This window comes from Lactuca serriola, chromosome 4, assembly GCF_051521515.1.
Source record: "Lactuca serriola cultivar US96UC23 chromosome 4, Lser_US96UC23_V15, whole genome shotgun sequence".
NCBI lineage: Eukaryota > Viridiplantae > Streptophyta > Magnoliopsida > Asterales > Asteraceae > Lactuca > Lactuca serriola.
This window is the reverse complement of record NC_136411.1, coordinates 14567565-14590336: the sequence shown is the minus strand read 5'-3', so window position 1 is coordinate 14590336 and position 22772 is coordinate 14567565. Positions and strand designations below refer to the sequence as shown.

The 22772-nt window shown below is 40.6% G+C and overlaps 1 long non-coding RNA gene across 1 annotated transcript; it reads right to left on the bottom strand.

The window, feature by feature from the left end:
- Positions 1–14770: 14770 nt before the first annotated feature.
- On the bottom strand, positions 14771–22499 carry LOC145101057 (uncharacterized). The gene is made up of 3 exons (XR_013705437.1): positions 21287–22499; positions 15477–21191; positions 14771–15182 (listed from the first exon to the last, which is right to left on the bottom strand). It is a non-coding gene; the product is annotated as an uncharacterized LOC145101057 (long non-coding RNA).
- Positions 22500–22772: the final 273 nt, after the last annotated feature.

Genomic DNA, 22772 nt, shown 5'->3' with positions numbered 1-22772 from the left:
AACCAAGCTTACAAGCTTGAACTACCAGAGGAACTAAATGGAATTCACAACACTTTTCATGTGTGTTATTTGAGGAAGTTCACGGGAGAAGTTCCTGATATAATTTCAATTTCTGAATTGAGAATTGATGAAAACAAAAGGTTGATTGAAGAACCAGAGGCAATTGTTGACCGAAAGACTAAGAAGTTGCGACGCAAAATGGTTGGGTTAGTGCTTGTCCGATGGAAACACACGAATGGGCCAAATCTCACCTGGGAGACGGAGAGTGACATGTTGAGTCGCTATCCGCATTTGTTTGTTGATGTGTGATTCCGGGGATGGAATCATTCTAAGGTGGAGAGAATTGTAACGCTTGTGTTTCCGGGCTTGCCATTTTTAGCAATGTAATAGTCTAGGTTAACCTTTGTAACCCATTTTGAAATAATAGAAGTGTATTATTTGAGTATTATGTGTTTTGTGCTTAATTGCTTAATTATGTGGTTTGATTAATTAAGAATAAAAACAAGCGTCAAAATTTAAGTGTAAAATAAACTTGATATTTTTTGATAATGTTGTAGTAGTTGAAACGAGGTTTCCGAATATATAAAGAACGCCCAAATCTGACTTCGTATGAGGAAGTTATGATTTTCTGAAGTTTCGACTTAGCGGTATGCAGCCCGAAATATTCGATTTGATATCGAGCGGTTTTTAGTCGAATCGATCTAAACGAGAATCGAAGATCTCGTTGTTGGTATCGAAGCGATGAAAAGTTAGGCGAAAACGGACGTCAAACGAAGAAGTTATGAATTTATAACGAAGTTTTCTGTCCCGGCCTATTAAAAAAATAAATAGTAAAAATAAAGTTAAAATTAGCCAACGGAGTCTAAACGAAAGTTGTAGAGCGTAGTCTCACCTTCGCGTGGATATAAAGAACGTCGAAAACGGAGTTCGTATGAAGAAGATATGAATTTCCGAAGTTTATTAAATAATTTGTATTTAAATTTAATTATAAAACCCGGTATTATCCGAAGGGGGAGTCACCGGGCATATCCGAAGTACGCCCAGCGTACTGCTGTACACCCCGCGTACAGCGAAGCATGACGACCTTCGCACTCGAGTTCTTCGGATGACGAACGCAATGACGATTTCGACCAGTACGCCCCGCGTAACGCAGTACGCCCCGCGTACTCCGAGGCTCCAGCCCCCTATAAATAGGATGCGAGGGTTCCGGGCTTATTTTCTCATTTCTCCTCCATTTTGTGTCGAAGCTCTGCGCGTAAACCCCCGAAGCCATCCCGACACCCCGGATCTCATATCCAAGTTAAGAAGGAAGTTTCGCGCTCCCGAGATCCCGAGAAGTGCGATTCCCGAGCCGAAGCTCTGCCCGCGAGAAGTTCGATTTTTGTGAAGATCTTCCAGATCTGCTGAGGATTACTACTTATGTAAGTCGTAGTGCTGTCCAATCATCTTCTGATCAAGTGAGTGTATACTACCTTTCATAAACACGATAATAATACAAGTATGGTTTGAGTGTATTAAGTATATTGTTGTTTATATGTGTGAATGTGTATTCACTTTCTTCTATCTTATAGCTCTGATTATATTCTCTATGAAATACGTGTTATGTGTGTGTGTGCCTCATCTGTTATGTGGAATATGTATTGATTAAAGCATGCTATACAGGTTTTTAAACTATGTATAAAAATGTATATTTTATCTACTAATATGTTGGGTAGAACATGGGTAGATAGTTGGTGTGTAATAAACAGATGAGAGGCCTCGTTGTTGTTTGATTTAGTCATCTAGCGGAGTTTAGATGACGACCACGGACTTTTCTAGATAGTCTTGTGGAAACATTAGCAGGTTCGCCACCTGTAGGTGTTAATGAACTCGGGTGTTCATTCGCTGTACTCCATCCCCCTCATGGTTGCCTTATTTGACTTATATTGCTGAGGAACCCCCGAAGCATGTGTTGTCGCCCCGATGAAATATTCTTAGACTAGGTCCCTTATGTTAGCTGTCTTAGGGACATAAAGTGAGAATAACGGGAATGCGTAATTGGGTTATTATTGGTTGGTGAATATTAAATATAATTATTTATTGGGGGTTGAAAACCCTATATGCTCATTAGGCTCCCAAGCCTGACCCACTCAGTTTTATTTGTATTACAGGAAGTGGCGCAAGGGCATAAGATGGACGAACCATCAAGTTGTTTTGTTTACAAGTCTGTATATGTATATATTTGTTGAATGACTTGTAATGTTATCGTTTATGCTTATTGGTCTGTATCGGAACATGACACCGCGAGTTTTGATTATATAATGAAAATACATTTCTTTTATGAAATGCTTTGGTAAACATTGTTTTATCATGTTTTGTTTTTGGGAACAAATTCCGCAACTCTTTCAAATCAAAAGGATTTACTCTGAAATTATTTTAAAAGCATAAATGAAAATCGGTCTTTTCTGGCCGAGATTTTGGGGATGTCATAGATACCTCGTCTCATGAGGCTTTAGCTGCCTCGATGTGTATGCTATCACGTGCCCTCTTTGCATAAGCACCGCACCCAACCCCGATATAGACGCGTCACAATACACCACAAAATCCCTCATTCCTTCCGGAAGGGCTAACACTAGGACTTCTCATAATCTTAGGCGAAGCGTCTCAAACGAGGTCTGCTGCTCTAGACCCCAAGCAAAAGCCACGCCTTTCTGTGTTAATCTGGTGAGGGGAACGACAATCTTGGAGAAATCCCTGATAAATCTCCGATAATAGCCGACCAACCCTAGAAAACTCCTGATTTCGGTGGGGGATCTCGGCACCTCCCAACTCATAACATCCTCAATCTTGTCCGGATTGACCGATATCCCATTCTGATTAACGAGATGCCCCAAGAACTGGACCTCTCGTAACCAAAAATCACACTTAGAGAATTTGGCATAAAGCCTCTCCGATCTCAACACTCCAAGGATCTCCCTCAAATGCTCCTCATGCTGCTCTCTAGATCTCGAATACACTAGAATATCTAGGAGTGTTCATTTGGATGGATCGGTTTAATCCGATCCGATCAAGTGAATCCAAATTAATTTCGGTTTTCAAAACGTAGATCCAAATAGTCCAAACTAAATTCAAATCCGATCCGATCCAACCAAATTATAATTCGGTTGAATCGGTTTTTTACAATTCAGTCTTCAAGAATCAAGACATTTCAACAAATATATAACTTTAGTATTAACTTACTCTATAATATCAACTAAAAAAATATTGTTTAATTAGTTGTGAATTAAAACTTATAAATAACTATCAAGAAAAATATATTATAGTTTACTACTTTATAGACAATTTTTTTTATAAGAAGAGCATATTAAAGTATTATAATAGATGAAAAATTTTAATATATTAAAAGAATAATTTAGTAAATTTATAATTTATTAAAGATATATATTAAAAAGAACAAAATAATAAATTGTAATTCGGTTTTTTTTGGACTATTCGGTTTTTATTTTATAAACCAAAACCAATCCGAAATCCAAAATAATAATTCGGTTTTGCTAAAAATCAATCCAAAAATCCGAATATCCGAACCAAATAGTCTGATCCAAATTGTCCAATTGGACAATTCGGTTTTATCCCAAATAGTGAACAGTCCTAAGAATATCATCAATGAACACAATCACCGATCGATCCAACATCGGCCTACATACTCGGTTCATGAGATCCATGAACACTGCTGGTGCATTGGTGAGCCCAAAAGGCATCACCACGAACTCGTAATGCCCGTAACGAGTCCTAAACGCCGTCTTCTGAATATCCTCATCTAGTGATATCCAGACCACAAGTCTATCTTGAAGAACCAAGAAGCTCCCTGCAACTGATCGAATAGATCGTCGATCCTCGGTAATGGATAACGGTTCTTGACCGTCAACTTGTTCAACTCCCGGTAATCACTTCACATCCGGTGTGAACCATCCTTTTTCTTGACAAAAAGGATCGGTGCTCCCCATGGCGAGCTACTCGGTCGGATGAATCCCTTCTCCAACAGCTCCTGAAGCTGCGAGGATAACTCCTGAATCTCCGGTGGCATAAGACGATAAGGTGCCTTGGCAATAGGCGCCGCCCACAGAACCAAATCGATGCAAAACTCCACTTGCCTCTCGGGAGGCACAACCGACAACTCCTCGGGGAAAACATCCGGAAACTCTCGCACTATCGGAACCTCACCGATAGAACTCGGCCTCTCTGCGGCAACTCGTGTATCCATCACATAGGCTACAAACCCTCTATAGCTCTGTTGTAAACTCTGTCTCGCTCTGGCAGCCAAGCAAAATGCTGACCCAGATCGGGTACCCTCGCTATATACTGTAAGTACTCCCCCACTAGGGTCTCATATGGTCACCAACTAACGTTCTCAGTCGATAATAGCTCCAAATTGGCTCAACCAGTCCATACCCACGATGACACAGACATCCCCCATCGCAATCGGTACCAAATCTATCGGAAACTCAACACTGAAAATCTCGAGTACACACCCACGAATCTCATCAGTAGCAAGAACCGCTCGCTCGTCAGCTATAGAAACTCGCAGAGCTCTACTCAACGCCTCTCGTCGGACACTGATGTGTTAACTAAATGCTAAAGACACGAAAGATCGACTCGCACCCGAGTCAAATAATACCAAAGTAGGTACAGAATTCACAAGGAAAGTACCTAAGCATACCACAATATATAAGCACAATATTTCAAACTCAACATAAGTAAATAAAAGAATACATACCAGCCACGACATCATGCGCTGCGCGGACCTCCTCCGCTGTTAACTGAAAGGCTCTCCCGCGAGCCTTCGGTGCCTCGACCTTCACTGGCTAGGCCTCAGTGGCTCTAGTAGCAACAGGTGCAGATCCCTTTGCTGATCCATGAAGTAGCTGTGGGCACTCGGCCTTCCGATGGCCGGTCTGGTTGCAGTGGAAACAAACTGCAAACCCCTTGGGGCAATCCCTCGCGAAATGCCCCTCCTTGCCACACTTGTAGTACACCCCCGTCCTGCACACTCCCCCATGGCTCTTGCCGCACTTCCCACAAGTGCGGCCCTTCGGTCCTCCGGATCTCGAATCAGTGGGATTTGCTTGCTTGGCTGCTAGCTGAGACTATGTCGGCCGCCTATCCCTCCTCTGAGACTCGGCCTCCTCCGTGGCCTGAGTCTCTAGCTCGATCTCCCTCTTCCGGGCATTTTCCTGGAGCTTGACAAATGTCCGGTATGACGAGTTCGCCATGAACTCACGAATGTCTCACCTCAGTATACTCATATATCGACTCATGAGTGCCTGCTTAGAAGACACATGCTCAGGGCAAAACAATGCTCTCTCGTGAAACATCCGTGTAATCACGGTCGCGGACTCCGTCCCCTGCTTGAGGGGAAAGAACTCCTGGGCCAAACGTTCCCTCTCCACCGGGGGAACATACTCGTCTCTGAACATAGTGGTGAACCTTTCCCAAGTCACCGCGGTAAGCTCTGCAGGAGTAAAATCTGCCATCATAAACTTCCACCAGTCCTTCGCTCCTAAGCGAAGCTGGTTCAGCGCAAACCGTACCCTCAGATGCTCAGGACATGAGCATGTGTAGAAGCATCCCTCGATGTCAGATATCCACCTCATCGCGGCTATCGGATCCTGAGTCCCGTCAAACTCCGGTGGCTTCGTGTTGTTGAACTCTCGGTACAGCAACGAGTCACCCACCTGCGGCCTTGTGGCAACGACAGCCGCAGTGGTTGCAGCAGCAGCCACCTCAGTCAGAGCAGAATATCGCTCGTCGAATGTCTCAATCAATGTGGTCTTGATAGACCCAAACATCTCCGGTATCTCAGCTCGGATGGCGGCGGCTACCTCCTCGTGAATCATCCTACGGATCTCCTCATCACTAGTACCACTGGTCCCACTGCCTCCTAGGTTGTGGCGCGTCCCCAACTTGCCTCTGAAATACGACATAAAACAATCAGAGACACGACCGAGATTACTCACACTCAATCAGCCGTTCCTACATGTTCCTTAGCACCCTAAGGATTCTTACTTGGAATGTTTACCGATCCGGTGCTTTCAGTAGTACAGGCCCAATACTACCTTCCACACCGTGTCCGTATCCATACCAAGTCCTCCTCCTTGGATCCCAATTTGCAAGTACTCTATACTCCCTGAATTCTGCCTACTCTCAAGAAGGCTTCTCACAAGCTACTCTCTGATACCTACATGCACTTAAAGCAACTCACATCAACATAAACTTCTAGGCTAAGGCATCACATATCAGGCCACCCTAGTCCTAAAATATGATTTACCTAGCCTACTCTAGCATGCATAACACTTCACATAATATCTCATAACACATAATGTAAGGGTATTTTGGGAAATCACTGTTCGGGAGCTGGTTGATCGTACACACTGCTCCTTTTTTCTTTTCTCAAAATCTTTTACTCCTTTTTTTTGAAAAATTGTTTCTTTTATGAAAGATTTTCTCAAATCCTCAGTTTGAGTCCAGATACACCCGAAGGTGCATCCGAATCCCTCAAACCAAGGCTCTGATACCAACTTGTAACGACGTGAAAATTTAAAACAATTTTTCATTTTTTAAACATAAAATGTCTCATACAAATCATCTCAAAACTCAAGTGTATCAAATGTTATCACGGTAAAACATATCCCAGAATCTCAAATACAAAGTCCTCTATCAGTGTGTACAAATCATGTCGGCGCCTTCCCGCGATCCTCGCTAGTACCTGAAACTCATATCACATAACACGGTAAGCATAAATGTTTAGTGAGTTCCCCAAAATACCACACACAACACATTAGCCACTCGAGGCTATAACTCGATATAACCCTCCGGTCCATGTGTCTCAGGGGGACCCTCCAGTCCCGTAGCTCGTTGGACCCTTCGGTCCGGTCTGATTAGGAACCTCTGGCCTCATGAGTCGTTGGACCCTATAGTCCGGTCTATATAACACAATGCACATAAATCTAAAATATACAGGAGCACATAATACCCTCCGGTCTACACATAGATACCATTCAAGGTAAGGTATAGTGAGAAGACTCACCTCGTGTAATCTCGGAAAGTCTCGAACTCATAATACAGATCTAGCCTCCGCCTAATCACATAATGTAATTTACCTCTAGTTAACAACGATTCTCAAAGGCTAGACTAATCCCTTCCTATAATCTCACAGAAGGAGAAAAGACCATTTTACCCCTCTAATAGTCCAAATGTCCAATTGTTGTCCAACCCTAAAAGTCAACGAAAGTCAACTCCAGTCAACTTTCCAACTTTGACCAGACTCGTCGAGTGCACTAGTGTGACTCAGCGAGGCCATACGTGTCCTCTGAATCCTCCTAAGGCGTCATTCGACTCGTCGAGTTAACATTTCACTCGGCGGGTTACCACTGATCACGAATCGCGGAGCAACCCGATCCGACTCGTCGAGTCCTTCCATGGACTCGGTGAGTTTCCTCCACGGAAATGCTCAAACGACCTTTTGGGGTCAGATCTGTTTCTCTAACTTATAGATTTGGCCTTCTAACACCCAAAAGTCACGTAAAGGTCCCATCTTTATGTTCATGCATCACACACATGGCTCTATTTAATGAAATAAGTCTTATGATGGTAACCTAGACTCAAAACTCTTATGGGACTACATAAAGTTGGATGATTGGGACTCTCTGGACCACTCAAGGTCCAGATCTAAGGTCTATTCCTCAATGGGACTCCACATGCTCCGTATTCCAACTAAAGAAAGGGGTAAGGAAACCCTAGATTTATGAGATCTACTATATACACGAAAATAGGCACAGATTCATACCTCAAACAACAACCTTTGTTAAAGTGATAGTGGATCTGAGTTCCTCAATCAACCTAGCTTGAATCCCCTCCTTCCTTCTTGCAAGAATGCACTAATGGTGATGAAATTAGCTCCTTCCCTTACTCTCTATGCTCTCTAGTTTGTTAGGGTTTTCTCAAGTGTGCGTGGCCACAAATGAAGGCCATAACGACCCTTAAATAGGGCGCATGCCCAAAGATTTAGGGTTTTTGTCCACAGCGCGGACTCATCGAGTCGACTTGTCGACTCGTCGAGTCCACTCATTAATCTGATTCATCAATCGCGATCCTACTCGACGAGTTTAGGCGTCAACTCATCGAGTCCCTCTTCTTAACTCAAAAATAAATACTTAAATTATGATACCTGGAAATCCGGATGTTACAATTATACCCTTTAAACAATTTATTAATTATTTAATATTTCTTTAAAATTGATTGGTCTACAATCAATCCTACATCCACATAATATTTAGTTAGAATACTTGAACCTATCTCTCTCTCTCTCTCTCTATATATATATATATATATATATATATATTCATCAAGGAAGCATTGCCCCATTTGGTTGACCCCATGAAGAGACGAGACAGTTGGTGCAAAGGTAGAGACTGTATGGAGAGACAATTGGTAGAGGTAACTCAGTGTTAGGGGTTCTAGTGAACGCTGTGTGACGTTGGCGTTGATGGTGGCGAAAAGATAGGGTTAGGGTTTCTCGTCTTAACATAAGGTAGAAGCGGGGCGACAAAGGGGGTGGCGGACAACGGTGGCTGCAAAGGTGGATGTCCAGGTTAACTTTCATCTAGTTGAAAGGGAAGAAAATTTAGGTGGCCGGTAACCAACTTGTAGGTTGTAGTGTTGGTGACAAGAGGGTGGTGGTAGCGACGAAAGAGATATGGGAGAAGCGACGAAAGAGATATGTGATGGTAACGGAGACCTGTCGAAGATTCAAGAGAGTTAGGATAGAGACGAAAGAGATATGGGAGAAGCGACGACCGATGATGTGTAGAGGATATTTAGGTTTTTCACATCTAGACAATGGAAGAAGGTAAGATCGTAAGTTACAATAAAAGGCGTGTCTACATGTTTTCATTCTATGAATTATAGGATTATACATAGTGTTATAATAGATATACCTCTTAATTTTCAAGAGATAGATCATATGTTTAATAAGATTATATATATATATATATATATATATATATATATATATATATATATATATAACTAACGAAAAAAATATTAAAACAGTTGAAATCATAGAACTGACATATATGATTCGACCGATTGAATGTACAACAGTCAAATTAATGTTATCATTGTTTATATATGAATTTATTCGTGCCGATAGGAATACCCAAGAATTAGCAATATATTCATTGGAGATGCTAAGTGATTGATTGATCTAAGCCTTTCCATGATATATATTTATATTACTATTTTAAAAATTTAAAGATAGGAAAAAAATTCAAAAGTTGTAGAACAATGGTTGTCAAAATCACGATCCTATATATGAAAACGAGTGAGATAGTATTTGGGGTACGATCACAGTTAAGATCGTAAGATTGTAGGTAGGAACGTATGATCGAGATTCGATCTTATCCTACCTTCACTTGATTTTTATTTTTTTTGCAAATGATTTTTTTTTACTATTTTATGTCTTTTACCCTTTACCAATTTACCATTTATCATTTTTTGTTGTGACTTATAACTAATATTTTGCAGTTTTATAATTTTTGAGCTACAATTTGAATGTTTGAAATATTTTTCATGTTTTAAAATTATTAATTAAAATTATGTTTATTTTGTGGGATTTTAAGATCCCGCTCCCGATCTTGCAAACCCAAAAAACGATCCTACGTACGATTATAGTTTGTATTTGCCGGTTCAAAAAAAAAAAACTCATTTATTTTCCATTTTGTATGAAATTGTTCATTGATTTATTTTCCAATTTGTATGGAAATATTTCATTCATTTATTTTCCAATCTGATTATGTTTTTTTATGTTTAACTAGGAGAAAACCCGGGCTTCGCACCATGTGGGTTTTTTTATTTTGCTTTTAATTAAGAAAATTTTGATGTGATAAGATTTCAGGGAAACAAATTTACAGTTCTTTCATGACAATAAGATTAAATGCAAGAAAAGTGAAAGTAGCATGCTATATTTGTCATAAATATGTATAGACTCAGAATACGTATGAAGGGTTTCTCTTCTTATTATTCACATAACCAACAAGTACATATATAGGGTATACAATACAGGATAATTATCTACCTTCAAAACTAAGTATCGGATATACACCATACAAGATAACCACAAAACTAATTATTATCTAAAAAGACTCTTGACCACACTCCCCCTCAAGCTGATGAATGTATATCGATCATTCGAAGCTTGTCCAAAGAGTCGTTGAATATTCGCACACACACAGCCTTGGTTAACATGTCAGCTAACTGCTCATTCGAATTCACATACGGTAAACTAATCGTCTTTTTCTCAAGATGATCTTTAATGAAATGCCGGTCCAATTCAACATGTTTAGTCCGATCGTGTTGAACCGGATTACTCGCTATCTTCACGGCCGCTTGATTATCACAAAATAACTCCATAGTACCCTTCACATTTATGCCCAAATCCTTTAACACCCGTTTGACCCAAAGTAACTCGCATACACCGTGAACCATACCTCGAAACTCTGCCTCCGCACTCGAGCGCGACACAAACTTCTGTTTCTTACTACGCCACGTTACAAGATTACCACCAACAAATACAAAATAACCTGACGTGGACTTACCGTCAGACTTGTCTCCTGCCCAATCAGAATCCGTATACCCTTTAACTTCTACGCTTCCATTTCTGCCAAAGAACAAACCCTTACCCGGCGACGACTTCAAATAACGTAGAATCCGGAAAACAGCCTTCATGTGACTCTCACTAGGAGCATGCATAAAACGGCTTACAATGCTAACCGCATATGCAATATCCGGTCGTGTATGTGCAAGATAGATTAATTTTCCGACCAATTTTTGATACCTCTCTCTATTGGTTGGAACTTGACCTGTCGATTCTGTAAGCTTATGATTCACTTCTATAGGAGTATCAATCGGTTGACACTCCAACATTCCCGTTTCTGCAAGAAGGTCTAAAACATACTTTCGTTGACACATTACTATCCCATGCTTAGATCTAGCAACTTCAATTCCCAAGAAATACCGTAAGTCCCCGAGATCCTTCAATTCAAACTCGCGACTCAACAAACCTTGTAGTGTGTTAATCTCGTCTGGATCGTTGCCCGTAACAACCATATCATCCACATACACGATTAGGGCTGTGACCTTATCACCGTAACTCTTCACAAACAAAGTGTGATCTGCGTCTGATTGTTTATACCCGATCTTTCTCATGAACTTTGAAAATCTTCCGAACCACGCCCTAGGGGATTGCTTCAGCCCATATAGTGCTTTGTTCAATTTACACACCTTGCCGCCATAATTCATTCCAGGAGGAGGATCCATAAACACTTCCTCTTCTAGATAACCATTGAGGAAAGCATTTTTCACGTCGAACTGCTTAAGTGGCCAGTCTTGATTTGCCGCAATTGACACAAGGACTCTAATAGTATTAATTTTAGCCACTGGTGCAAAGGTATCTTCATAATCAATACCGAACTTTTGCGTGTAACCCTTTGCAACTAACCTTGCTTTGTACCGAGCCACCTTTCCATTTGAATCGAGCTTCACAGTGAACACCCATCTACACCCTACGGTTTTCTTTCCAGTTGGGAGTAACACCTCTTCCCACGTTTGATTTCTTTTGAGAGCGTCAACCTCTTCAGACACCGCTTTTCTCCATTCAGGGTGTTTCATTGCGTCTTGTATGTTTTTCGGAATCACCACGGATGATAACTCTTCCACCATGCAACGTTGAGTGTCGGCTAGCTTGGCCGTCGAGACAAAGTTATTGATCGGATATCGAGACTTCGATGTTAGATCCGGTTGATATTGTTTACGTGGTACCCCTCTATTACGTCTAACTGGATACCTAGACGCAGGTGTCTCATGTTCCTGTTCACCTACAACATCACCATACACGTTAGAGTTCTCATTAAAAAAACATACCTTGCGACGTGTTTGGATCAGACTCGCTTGGATGAGGCTCGTTAACAGGCTCGCTTGGATCAGACTCGCTTGGTATCGGGCTCGTTGTACTATCTGTTGGTGTACTATCTGTTTGGGCTTCACTACCGTTTTGCCCATCTCCCCCTGAATCGGATCCGCCATTACCTATGTCGTTCGGCCCATTCTCGCTTAGTCCATCTTCATAAATCGCATTTCCGGATGGACCCAACTCATTGGGCTGTATATTTCCCTCATTAGATTTCTCCCCCTGAGGGAAATATTCAGGTGTAAAATATGGAATTTTTTCATGGAAGCTAACATCACGAGTAACATAAACCTTCCCACTTTTCGGATCAACACATCTGTACCCCTTCTTGTAATCAGCATATCCAATGAACATGCATTTTTTGGCCCGTGGTTCCAATTTTCCATCATTACTATGCACATAGGCCGAACACCCGAATACTCTTGGTTCGAGATTGGGTCCGATGATTAATTCCAGTTTTTCGTGTACTACTTGTAAAGGTGTTTTGAAATTGAGGACTCTTGAAGGAGTCCGATTCATTAGGTATGCCGCACTCCGCACAGCTTCTCCCCAATATTGACGGGGTACCTTCATGTCGAAAAGAGATGCTCTTACAATCTCGAGTATTTGTTTATTTCGTCTTTCCGCGAGCCCATTTTGTTGAGGAGTATTGGCGCATGATGTTTGATGTCGAATGGAGTTTGCCTTACAAAATGCCTCCATTTCCTGATTAACATACTCACCTCCATTATCGGATTGGAGCACTTTGATCTCACATTTAAATTGAGATTTAATTATCTGATATAGTTCCTTGAACACATGCGGTACTTCACTCTTGTTTTTCAATAACGACACCCAAATCATACGTGAGAATTCATCGATAAAAGTTACAAAATAACGATACCCACTTGGGGTTGCAATTTTAGCCGGACCCCAAACATCCGAGTGGATCTTCATGAATGGAATTGTTGTTTTGTTTTCACTGGGAAGATATGAGACTCTATGATGCTTAGCCAATTCACAAATATCACAACTAGAATCAAATGTTTTATTATTCAAAAATAATTCAGGTTTTAATCTTTTTAAATACCCAAACGACAAATGTCCTAATCTACGGTGCCATAACCACGCTAACTCGTTTCTTCCTTCTACGTTATACGCCTCCGCTAATCTTTCTTCTTCGAGATAGTACAACCTGCCCCTCCTAGTACCATAGCCAAGAATCTGATCCGTCGCGATATCCTGAAAGAAACATTTATTTGGCCAAAACGAGACATAACAATTGAGTTGGTCAATAACTTGGCTAACAGATAACAAACTTGAAGATAAGGATGGGACAACAAGGATTGATTCAAGATTCATTGATTCCGAAATTTTTGCTGAACCTTCGGAAATTACGTCAGCCGATCCTCCGTTTGCCGTTTTAATTAAACTTTGTGTTGGTTGGGTTTTAATTTCCAATATAGAAGGATCGTTTGTCATGTGATCCGTAGCGCCGGAATCAATGACCCATTCATGACTAAAAAATCGGGATATAGTAGGCTTACCGTGATCACTAAATGACTCGGTATGTGCCGCAACCGGAGTCCCATCATCACCTTTTGTTGTAGCCATGGATGTCTGTCCCACCTTCCTTCGTGGCCTCTTTGAGAAGTCCCACCATTCGGGGTACCCAACTAGTTCATAGCACCTTTGTTTTGAGTGTCCCTCTTCACCACAGTGGGTACACACAAAATTATTCTTCTTATTGTTGGAACTCTTCTCCTTTTTTTTCTCCTTCACGGTGCGACTCCGAGTAGCCAAGTTCACGACACTGTCGGTCTCGCGTTTCACGTCCTCCATTGTAGATCGTTGTTGCTGATCTTTGCGAACGAAAGCATAGCAAGCTTCTAGGTCCATTGGAGGGTCCTTACGCAAGATCTCTCCCCTCGCTTGATTGAATTCAGCGTCCAATCCCGCGAGGAAGATGTGCACTCGGAGTCGTCCCAAGATTTTTTTCAAGGATACGATCTTATCAACTTCATCTTCATGACCCATTAGTCGGGTATCAATCTCCTGAAAAATTCCAACCAGTTCGTTATAGTATGCTGCGAGTGGCCGTCCATTTTGCTTCGTGCTGAACGATCTCCGATTTAACTCGAACAACTGCGTTTCATCCGTTCCATCGTAGAAGGTTTTCGCCACGGCGTCCCAGATTTCTTTTGCCGTCTTCAACCGGATAAACGTCGAGATCAAGGTTGGACTCATGGAATCGATGAGCCAACTCTTGACTCGATTATTATCCATTAGCCAGGTTTCGATCTGTTTCGCGCCGGATTGAGGTTTCTTGGAGGTTCCCGTCAAGAACCCAAGTTTGTTTCGAGCGCCAATCCTCATCTCCATCAGTTGGGACCACAACTGATAATTGGTTTCGTCCAGAATGATCCCCGTCGGAAAAGGAGCATCTTGGACGATGAGACGAGGTTCTTGAGGAGCGGTGGTATCCTTATCAGTCATTGCGATTCGAGGTTATTCGTGCTTCGATTTGTTTTTGATGTGGGTTTCAAACGGTATGCTCTGATACCATATAGACTCAGAATACGTATGAAGGGTTTCTCTTCTTATTATTCACATAACCAACAAGTACATATATAGGGTATACAATACAGGATAATTATCTACCTTCAAAACTAAGTATCGGATATACACCATACAAGATAACCACAAAACTAATTATTATCTAAAAAGACTCTTGACCACAATATGAAAGTACCATGTTGCTTTTGTGATAAAAATGAAGTTGCCTTTTTTTTTTTGTAGTAACAATGAAAGCTATTTTTGTCGTAAATGACAATTTTACCCTTTCATTTACAGTTTTTGTTAATATTTATAATATAGTTATAAGTTATAACAAATACAATATATAGTCTTTAAATGCCATTCACTTACGCTTCATTGTATCGCCATTTCCAAGCCGACATCATCAAAGACTGCAAGGGGCATTACTACTCTGAACTCATCTCTTCAAGAGAAACCTACATTGAGTCTTGCATTCTTTATGTAATCACACCCAAAAAAAAAACACAAACATCTTAAACAAATGCTCAATAAAAAACAAATAACACAAGGGCAATATGGTCATCATCGCAGCTTCGACATTTGCAGGAAATTCATCATTTGGGCTTGAAAGCATTGAGATAATGCTTCGCACTATGCTCTCCAACTGTAAAAAGTACAATGAAAGTGCATTACTGTGTGTGGATTTGATAAGATGTTTATGAAGAAATTTAACAAATCTTTTAGTAAAGAAGCGAAGAATTAAATTCATGAAGCATAACAGTAACAGTAAAAGGTAGTGTACAACCCTTCAATTAAACACAATTAAAACCGAATAGGTTATAGATGTATAAAAAATCTTGAATTTGTGTAAAAAGTTGCACGGAGGAAATTATTCCAAATAGCAAGAAACCAATTGACCAAAATATGCAGAAAAAATCAAAATCCAAGAACAACATACCTCCTTCACAGCACCAAAAAAAGTACTGACTTTAATTGATAACAAAACTTTGTCACACCTGCAAGACATTACCATGGCTAGTATAAGACAATATTGATGCGTTGATGCAATATAGTGATAGTGTTTTTTTTCCTAATTTACCCCTGGCCGACATTGTATTCGAGAAGGAGTAAAGCCCAAGTTTAGTTTATTTTGTTTTTTTTTTATTTAGTCTTTATCTGTTGAGGTTTTCTAGTGGTATTAGGTTTCGTATTGTTTAGCTATAAGTACTGGGTCAAAACGTGCATCAGGTTTTTTGGTGTGTGATATTCTGAATTCGTTTTTGTTTTGCAATAAAGAATCGAGATCAGTTTCTCAATTCTTGGTTGTCAGGCACACGATAGTGCCCCTGTTCTTTGCGTTTGACAATACGCCTAGTTAAATTGTCTTTTCCTGTAGTCACAGACTACATCAGGTGGTATCAGAGCCCAACATCCATGGCGGGCGAAGAAACCGATTCTGGACGAATCGTCAAGATCGAACAAACCCTCCAAACCCTCCAACAATCCTTGCAGCAAATTACAGAAAGTTTAGCACTTCTTACAACCAACAACAATCAGAATCGTAGGGAGCAAGCAAACCAAGAAGCACTCAATCGCAATAACCAACCACCGCTCGTACAGTTCATTCGCAACCAGCAACCCATTCAGCGACCTCCTCCAATCATCAATGCTTATGATCGAATACGGATGCAGGAATAAGAACGGAACAGGGAAGACTCCGATCTAGAAGAAGATGACGGTGATGAAGGTGCGAGAGGGTGTCCGGGTCTACGTAGGGATGCACATGATTTCGATTACCACCAAAGAGCCAAAGATGTACCCTCTTTCAGCGGATCCATGAACATCGAAGGCTTCCTAGACTGGATGAATGAGCTGGAGATTTTTTTTCAATTCTATGATATCCCGGGAAATAAACGGGTCACTCTCGTGGCTTACAAACTCAAAGGAGGAGCTCAGGCCTGGTGGAAGAACCTGCAAACCACGCGAGAACGACAAGGTAAATTACCTATTACTTCCTGGGATCGAATGGAACGTGAACTAAAGCGCAAGTTCTTACCCCCTAATCATGATCAAATTTTATTCAACATGTTTCAAAATTGCACGCAAGGAGATCAATCAGTGGAGGTTTACACCACCGAATTCCATCGATTAGCCGCTCGGAATGACCTCACAGAAACCGAATCACAACAGGTCTCGCACTATACTAACGGATTACGCCCTCCGATTCAAGACAGAATATCCCTAGTACCTGTATATACATTGGATGATGCGTATAATCTAGCTATCAGGGCAGAAACACAATTGGCAAAGAGTAGTAAAACCTTTTCATTCCCTGCTAATCAGAATAAATTCACCAGTGGGTCAACATCACAACCAACAGAAAACAGCCAAGTGGTTACAAGAACACCAGCACCCGACAAGGGTAAAGGTGTCACCGCAACCGCTACTACCACCCTGAAATCCACCAACCCTTACGCTCGACCCATACCAGGGAAGTGTTTTAAATGTGGTATCTCGGGTCATCGATCTAGCGATTGCAGAGGAACAACAGCCAAAGTTAACCTTACCACAAGAGAAGAAGGAGAAGTTGATGATGAAGTTGTTAGTGAGGAGGGTGACAACGAAGAAGTTGAGATTTGTTTTGCAGCTGACGAGACTTTTTGTGAGGATGACACTGCTAAATCATGTGTCATCCGCCGCATTATGCTTGCGCCTAAAGTAACTGAAGAACCCTCGCAACACCATAACCTGTTTCGGACTCGTTGTGTAGTACATCAAAAGATATTTGACGTTATTATTGATGGTGGAAGTACAGAAAATATAATATTGTTTCTCAAACAATTGTGCAACAACTCAAACTACCTACCAGAAGGCATCCGCACCCATACAAAATAGGATGGATCAAATCAATTGGGGAGATCCGCGTCACTGATCAATGTAAAATCCCTTTTTCTATTGGAAAATATAAAGATGAATTGTGGTTTGATGTTGTGGACATGGATGCATGTCATATTCTGCTTGGGCGACCTTGGGAATTTGATAAGGATGCGATACACAAGGGCAAGGAAAACACATACTCCTTTAAGGTTAATAGGGTGAAGATGATTTTAGTCCCTTTGATAGAATCTAGTAAACCCACGACCCCTCATCACGATGTGAAGAAAAATAGCCTGGTGGTGTTGTCTCATCGAGATTTTGAAGAAGAGATAAAGGGGGAATCTGTCATTTATGCTATTGTTGCTACAGGTTCTATCCAGGAGGGGGGCGAAAATAACATTCCTGCCAAATTAACACCTATCCTATCGAAGTTTAAGTCCCTTATTCCCAGTGAATTACCAGCAACACTTCCACCAATGCGCGATATTCAACACCAAATTGATTTCATTCCGGGATCTAAGTTACCCAACCTAGCACACTATCGCATGAGCCCAAAAGAGAACCAAATACTACAAGAACAGGTTGAAGATTTATTGAAAAAGGTTCTCATTCGTGAGAGCATGAGTCCTTGTGCAGTCCCCGCTCTGTTGGTTCCAAAGAAAGATGGTAGTTGGCGAATGTGTGTTGATAGCAGGGCCATCAACAAGATAACAGTGGCATATAGATTTCCAATTCCCTGATTAGATGACATGTTAGACATGTTGGAAGGGTCCAAGGTGTTTTCTAAACTCGACCTACAAAGCGGGTATCATCAGATCCGTATTCGCCCTGGTGATGAATGGAAGACAGCATTTAAAACTAAAGATGGTCTATACGAGTGGTTGGTCATGCCTTTCGGTTTGTCTAACGCTCCCAGCACTTTCTCTCGACTCATGAACTAGGTGTTAAAACCTTTCCTTGGATCTTTTGTGGTCGTTTATTTTGATGATATTCTCGTGTATAGTAAGACAGAGAGTGAGCATCTTCTACACCTCACGGAGGTTCTTACTGTTTTGGACAGTAATAAACTTTATCTCAACCTAAAGAAATGTAGTTTCTTGACCAATCAGCTACTATTTTTAGGTTTTATCATTACTGCGGATGGAATTCGAGTAGATGAGGAAAAAGTACGTGTCATACGCGAGTGGCCGGTTCCCAAAACCGTTAGTGAAGTCCGTAGTTTTCACGGACTTGCGACTTTTTATCGGTGATTTGTTCGAAATTTTAGTTCTATTATGGCTCCTATCACCAGTGTCTGAAAAAGGGTCAGTTTCAATAGGGAGATGCAGCTACTCGAAGTTTTGCCCTCATCAAAGAAAAGTTGACTTCTGCTCCTTTACTAGTTTTGCCCAATTTCGATAAACTTTTCACTTTAGAGTGTGATGCATCGATTATAGGCATCGGTGTTGTTTTGTCCCAAGACGGGAAACCCGTGGCATTCTTTAGTGAGAAACTTAGTGAGGCACGACAAAAGTGGACTACTTATGAGTTAGAATTTTATGCGATTTATAGATCCATACAACATTGGGAGTAGTATCTGTTCCATCGTGAGTTTATTCTTTATACAGACAACGAAGCACTTAAGTATTTTAATAATCAACAAAAATTAAATTGCATGCATGGGCGGTGGGTTTCATATCTGCAACGTTTTTCGTTTGTTTTAAAACATAAATCCGATGATCAGAACAAGGTGGCTAATGCGTTGAGTCGTCGAGCTGAGTTATTAGTAACCTTACGAACAGAAATCCTTGGTTTCGAAGATTTGAAGGAGTTATACGCTGATGATGAAGATTTTAAAAAGATATGGAGCAGCAAGATAGTTCCACCTATGTTTAAGCTTGATGGTTATCTGTTCTATGATCATCGTCTCTGTATTCCCCGTACTTCTTTACGGGAAGAACTTATCAAAGAATTGCATGGAGGCGGATTAGGAGGCCATTTTGGAAGGGATAAGACTATTGCGTTAGTTGAAGAGCGTTATTTTTGGCCGCAATTACGACGGGATGTGGGTCGATTTGTTGCTAAATGTGTTATTTGTCAGAAAGCCAAAGGCCAATCCCAAAATACTGGTTTGTACACTCCATTACCTATTCCTGACGGCCCTTGGGAAGATATTTCTATGGATTTTGTTTTAGGTCTTCCCAAGACAACAAGAGGAAATGATTCTGTGTTTGTGGTAGTTGATCGTTTCTCCAAAATGTCCCATTTTATCCCTTGCAAGAAAACGGCGGATGCGTCTAATATTGCCTTATTATTCTTTCGGGAAATAGTTCGTTTACATGGCATTCCTTCAACAATCACATCTGATCGTGACTCCAAGTTTCTTAGTCATTTTTGGCGCACTCTTTGGAGGTTATTTGAGACCACGCTCCAATTTAGTACCTCTTTCCATCCCCAAACAGATGGGCAGACTGAAGTGGTGAACAAAACCTTAGGGAATTTAATAAGGTGTCTTTGTGGCGATCGCCCTAAACAATGGGACCAATTTCTCGCTCCAGCTGAATTCGCTTTTAATAACATGGTCAACAGGTCAACTGGTAAATCGCCTTTTCAGATTGTTTACCAAAGGCAGCCTAAACATCCACTAGATCTTATTCAGTTACCTGCGTTGCCTGGGCACAATTTAGCAGCTGAAAATTTGGCTAAAAAAATCGAAGCAGTCCAAGAAAAGGTTAAACAAAAGCTAGCGTTGTCTAATGCTAAGTATAAAGAAGCACGTGACAAACATCGACACGAGAAAGTATTTGAAGTGGGTGATCTCGTTATGGTTCATTTACGAAAAGAACGGTTCCCAGTGGGTACGTATAACAAGCTCAAGATGAAGAAAATTGGCCCTTGCAAGATAATTCGGAAAGTGAATGATAATGCCTATGTTGTTGATCTACCGGATGGCTGGTCGATTTCGCCTACGTTTAATGTGTCTGACCTCACCATTTTTCAGCCGGATCTGCCTTTGTATCCTGATAATCACTCGAGGACGAGTTCTTTTTCAAGCAGGGGAGAATGATGCGTTGATGCAATATAGTGATCGTGTTTTTTCCTAATTTACCCCTAGCCGACATTGTATTCGAGAAGGAGTAAAGCCCAAGTTTAGTTTATTTTGTTTTTTTTTATTTAGTCTTTATATGTTGAGGTTTTCTAGTGGTATTAGGTTTCGTATTGTTTAGCTATAAGTACTGGGTCAAAACGTCCATCAGGTTTTTTGGTGTGTGATATTCTGAATTCGTTTTTGTTTTGCAATAAAGAGTCGAGATCAGTTTCTCAATTCTTGGTCGTCAGGCACACGATAGTGCCCCTATTCTTTGCGTTTGACAATACGCCTAGTTAAATTGTCTTGACTACAGACTACATCAAATATGTTCCAATAATTGAAATGGAGAGTATAAGAGTCGTTTAATTAATGGCTTGCATATTTTTTTTCCCATAAACTAAAATGAAATGTTACAACCGGTTAGAAATAGAAATAAAAGATGTTTCGATAATTGAAGTGGTATGGAAGATGTGAATGATTTTTGTAACTAAAAAATAGAATATTTATAGTCTTGACACTTCAAATATTTGCTTTTAAGGTTTATACATCCTACAATGTTTTGCTATGGTATGAGTGTTATGGTATTTGCTTTTAAACAGTGAGATTTTTTGTGAGTTTTTTTAGATAAGAAAGTAAAAATAAGATTTTGTTATATCATTTCATCAAACACTTGTGGTGCATCGTCAAACTCACTTTCAAATTTCATCATAAAACTGGTTGGTAGAGCTGTAAAGATAAATAGACAATACAAAATCTCAATTAATTTAGTTTGGGAATGTTAAGGATAAAGAGATAGGGAGATATGAAGGAGCTGGTTAAACCTTAACTATAGAAGTCATCAACCGCTACTTGTGGCAGAGACATACTTGCAGGCCTTGACATAAGTTTCACAAGTGGAGCCCCCAAACTGATCAATAGAAGAAGATCAACGATTGAGGAAATCAATAAGTACACTATTTATGATGAAATACTAAAATTCTAATCATTAAAGAATATGTATGGATTTATAAGAGCAGACGGTATGGGCATTGTGGCGTGCTCGTTGTGCTGAGGTGGCATCCTCAACGGATGTCGTGACAGGAGAGCACACACCTTCAATTCCATTTCTCTGTAACTGATAGAGCAGCATATCTACTGGAGTATAAAAAACACAAACCAACAATAACACACACATTCCAAGAAATTATTTATCTAGAGACCTAATACGCTGACAGCAGGAAGGCTATCCTACAATCGACAAAAAAAATTTCAAGATACCATTAGTTCAAAAAGTAAAGCATGGATGGTATTGGTAGTTTGAAGTTTTACCATCAGATTCATAACCTACTATTCCAAATCCAATCTCTGGTCAATCTCCCACACCAAGAACCTATCTGTCTCTCTTCCCAGGTGTAGTTCAAATTTAAGCTTCAATCGATCAAGGATTTAAATCAATAGTAGAAGATGGACCTTACCTGAGACTGACGACTTCTAACAACATATGGAGATAGAAATTGGAAAGCAACGGAAGAAAGACCAGAAAATTAGAACAGCCTAAATACAGTCGGGGGTGGAGGACGAAATATGTAAGCATGTTATTGGAGGGCGCGCGTGCGGTGGCAGCGGTGGACGTAACAACTATGTAGCAAAGGTCGAGAAAACATCATATGGTTGTGGGGATTCTCTGGTGTTCAACGGAGGGAAGGGTCAAATAAGGGTTTAGGGAGGCGGCGTAGAAAATACGCCTGTAGAACTGTCGATGAATCGTAAGAATCATCGCGGTGGCTGAGACTGGTGGTGGCGATACGTTGAATTTTCTTTTATGTCCTCCTAATCTCTAATCTCTGTGTCGGGTCTTCCCTCTTGAGCGGGTTGATGGGGTTCCAATCGAAGAGTAAAATTGCCTAACAGTGTGAAGGAAACACGGGTTCATTTGATCAGCAGTCCAAAAGACGAAGGTAAATGAAAACAATGGAAGGCGGTGGAAGGAGTCGTTACATCTGATTGGATGACAGGGGCGGCGACGGACGAAAACAGCAATTAACGAAAATTTGGTGGCACAACTCAAAAAGAGCCAGAGTATACTGTTCGTCAATTGTATGGGAATTAATATTATGTATAATTATATCATCATATGTAAGCTAGTATTTTTCCTTTCACCATATTTATTTGAAACTCCCATGACTTTTCAATTTCTTTTTTATAATGATTATAAGTTGGTTAATAAGGTTAAATAAATATAAAACCTAAAGTGTAATTATATATAAACTAAATTTCAATATTAAAAGAATATATATATTTTTTCTACTTATAAAGTTATGTTTTTCA